Raw genomic sequence first — 4,089 nt, forward strand, 5'->3', positions numbered from 1 at the left:
CTACCACAGACATGGCTATAAGCCAATCTGATCTGTGCAACCCTTAATTGAGGTCCCGTCTTCCCAGATGACTCTAGGTTTGGGTCAAGTTGACAATAAACACTGATCAGCACAGCCAGACATGGTGGCACATGCCTTTAATCTCAGCACTAAGGAGACAAAGGCAAGTTGATCCCTGTAAGTTCAAGGCCAGTCTAATCTACACAGTGAGTCCCAGGCCAAGGTGACACAATGAAACCCTCTCTCAAAAAATAAAATTAATTAATCAAATTAAAACTAATCAACACATGGAGTTAAATATGAATCAAATATTCGATATCTAAGAAAAGAGACTTTCATACAAAGTGCTATCTGTGTATCAGGACTCAGAATATTGTTTCCATGAGATCTTGAAGAATGTGTTAGAGATAAGGCCCAAGCTGCCAAATCCAGTAGTGACATCAAGTATTAGAGAGCAGTAAGTACACAGGGACCTGTCAAAAAAGCAGGCTTCAAAGGTGATTCCAGGGGACTGCAAATGCTGACAGGATCAACAAGGAACTGCCCTATCACTTACTCTGGTGGAGCAGCATTGGGACTGTTACTCTCTGTTACTTGATCATAAATATATTTTCACCACTGTCCTGCGTCTTCAAGATCAGGATTCTTTTTGTTTGCTTGGTTGTTTTTCAAGACAGGGTTTCTCTGTGTAACAGAGCCCTGGCTGTACTGAACTCACTTTGTAGACCAGGCTCACTGCCTGCATCTGCCTCTGAGTACTGGAATTAAAGACCACCATGCCTGGATAAGATAGGATTCTTGACAGAAGAAAAGAAGTACAGATGTACTTTTTAAAGGATTAAGGCAAAATCTATAGTGTTATTCAGCTATGATAATACATGCCTATAATCTCAGCATATAAAAAGCTAAAAAGATCACGAACCATAGTGCGAAGCTAGCCTGGGCTACAGAGTAAGACTGTCTCAAAAAAAAAAAAAAATCTGTATTACTAAAATTTGAACTGAAAAATCAGAATGAATTCATGAGATGCCTATCTCCATATGTCTGGGGGTTTTCCTTTTTTAAACCTTATGTGTATGACGTGTATGTGTTTGTGTGAATGCAGGTATGCATGTGGCATGGCACACGTGTGGAAGTGAGAGGCCACCACAAGCGTCAGTCCTCACCCTCTACATACCCCAGGCTAGCTAGCTAGTGAACCCTGGGGTTCTCCAGTCTCTGCCTCCATTGCCCTGTAAGAGTACTGGGATGACAGTAATAGTTCTATCCACTGAGCCATACCCCAAGCCTGCACGTCTAAATATATATATATATATATATATATATATATATATATATATATACACACACACACACACACACACACACACATATATATCAAAGAGGAGCCTAGGACACCTTGGCACATATGACAGGACAGAACCATCATACCCAAGTGGGACCAGTCCCAAATGACTCAGATGACACCCCAAAGAAACTCTCACTGGCCAAAGCTGGACAATTTAATCCATTAAAACCCACTAAATATATTTAATTCCATGGGTTCAGAATGATACAGAAAAAATAAAATGTAGTGGACCAGTTTGTTGTTTCTAAGTTGGAGGAAGAAGGGCACTGCTAGTCTGCTCTGAGCCACTGGATAAATAAACCCACAGCAGAAGTAAAGGTGCACCTACAGATAAGGAATCCCAGCAAACAAATGAAAAAGGAACAACAGGATTAAACTGTCATCACTTGGAGTGGCAGCTGAGGCTCCTTTCATTATTTGTGTAAGAAGCCCTGTGGCCTTACTAACAGCCTTGGTCTGTCTTCCTGAGGCCTACGATGTACTTGCCCTGTGGAATGACAAAACTAAGGTGCAATCAAATCTGTCTCACAGAACAATGAAAACATATGCATCATCATTTTGCTACTCTCGCTGCTGTGATGGGCACCAAGGGTACCACAAACACAAGGAAAAGCAGCTGGGCATTGTATGCCCCCAGGAATCTCCTACAGTCTAATAGAGCTTCTCCATCCCCTGACACTGAGGAGCAATTGCAGAGCGTAGAGGAGCAGCATCCAAGAGGAGGAAGCCAGCAAAATCCAGTGGAGATTAGGTTGCAATAGAGACATGAAAAAGGGATAACCTGAGTATTGAGGAGGTAAAAGCTGTGTCTTGAAAGCTGGCAGAACACAACCATGTCCAAGGAGGCACATTTGGGTGACAGAGCTATAAGGCAGGCTTGCGGACTGGTCTCATGTCACCTTGACACAAAAACTGAGTTATCTGAAAGGAGGGACTCTCAATTGAAAAGATGCCTCCGTAAGACCAAGCTGTCAGCTAGGCATGGTGGAGCACACCTTTAATCCCAGCACGTGGGAGGCAGAGGCAGGCTGATCGCTCTACATTCAAGGCCTGCTTTGTCTACAAAGGTAGTCCAGGACAGCCGAGGCTAAGCAAGGAAACCCTGTTTAAAAAGATTAAAAAAAAAAAAACCAAAAAAAAACAAACAAACAAAAAAAAAAAACACCAAAACAGATGTAAGGCATTTTCTGATTTCTAATTTCTAATTTAGAGATTGTTGGGGGAGGGCCCAGCCCATTATGGGCAGTTCCATCCCTGGTCTGGTGGCCCTGTGTTCTATAAGAAAGCAGACTGAGCAAGTCAGTAAGCAGCACTCCTTCATGGCATCTCTATCAGTTCCTGCCTCTACATTCCTGCCCTATTTAGTTCCTGTCCTAGTTTCCTGAACCGATTAACAGGCTGTGGAGGTGTAAGCTGAGTTTCTTTAGTCACAGTGTTTCATCACAGAAATAGTAACCCTAAAAGAGCAGAGGTCACTTAGCACTTAGAATTACTTGGTATCACCAGAGCCCAGCAGGCCATTAGGTCAACCATGGTACACTGAGTCATACCAGCAAGTCCCTTGCCAGGAGCTCTGGCCAGGATGGTGGAAAGTAGATGGCCGAATGGCACGCGTGAGGAGTCCCTCAAGTCTAGATGAGATGAAAATGCACAGTCGTACACCACTCTCTGCCACCAGCCTGGGGCTTGGACAATTCTCGGGAGACATGAGAAGTGACCTCCAGCTAAAGGGTCTTGAATACCTCTGTGGACAGAACTCAGTGATCTCTCTGACATTTACAGTCTTGGCCTTTTTTCCCCACAGTGTGTGTGTGTGTGTGTGTGTGTGTGTGTGTGTGTGTGTGTGTGTGTTCCAGCCACTGTGCATATGGAGATGAGAGGACGACACAGGAGTTGGTTCTCTCCTTCTACCCTACCCTGCGGGTCTCAGAGCAGAGTTTAGGCTGCCTGACTGGCAGCATGTGGTTTTACCTGCTGAGCCATCTCACTGGTCCCCTGGCCTTTCAAAGTCATCTCTATGGACCTAACCACACCATAGACTTCAGTCTGGAGAAGTTTACCACCTACTCTGGGTTTCTAAATCCAGGCTCAAGATTTGCCCAGAACATACTGTTAAGCCTATACAATATACAATATACAAGCCATGGCATTGTGGTGTACTGCTGTCCTCTGCTGGCCCTGTAGTACTTAAGACAGCATTTTAAAAATAACTTAATGGCAAAATTAGTAAGAGAAAAAATTCAATGAGATTATAGATCTATAGATAGATAGACATAAATACATATACATACATATATACAAACTTATAATATATAAAGTGAATACTCCTGGTAGTGGCCATGGGTTCGCCAGCTGCATGTCAGAGCAAGGGAGAGACTTTGACAACCCAGGTCAGCACAGTGCCTCAGTCGCCACTTGCCTTTCTATACGTATGAATCAGGACTGGGGCTAGAAGCCTTCCACCTGAGTCTCGTGTCCTGTCCACTAAGCTCTCATTCTGAACGTTGCCCCCAAGTTTCTGTCACTGCTCGTTAGACTAAGAGCTATGTAACCAGTGAAGGGGCCTCATCTAGGATTCAATCTACAACTGGAAAAATGTCATGGGAGAGAAATGTCAAGCAAAGGGGTGGCTGTGAAGGCAGTAATTTTTGGCTAATGCTGTATAATTTACACACGTAACTGGATCAGCAAAGGATTTTCAGAAAAATGATGTCAATGCTCATTAAAATTCAAGAACTGTA

General features: G+C 43.6%; 1 non-coding gene across 1 annotated transcript; it reads left to right on the forward strand.

Annotated features, from left to right (window-relative positions):
- The first annotated feature begins 3,652 nt into the window (after nt 1-3,652).
- On the forward strand, nt 3,653-3,779 carry LOC129684078 (small nucleolar RNA SNORA44). The gene has a single exon (XR_008721268.1). It is a non-coding gene; the product is annotated as a small nucleolar RNA SNORA44 (small nucleolar RNA).
- Nucleotides 3,780-4,089: the final 310 nt, after the last annotated feature.

Source organism: Psammomys obesus, unplaced genomic scaffold (assembly GCF_907164565.1).
Source record: "Psammomys obesus unplaced genomic scaffold, mPsaObe1.curated_primary_1811, whole genome shotgun sequence".
NCBI classification, from domain to species: Eukaryota; Metazoa; Chordata; class Mammalia; order Rodentia; family Muridae; genus Psammomys; species Psammomys obesus.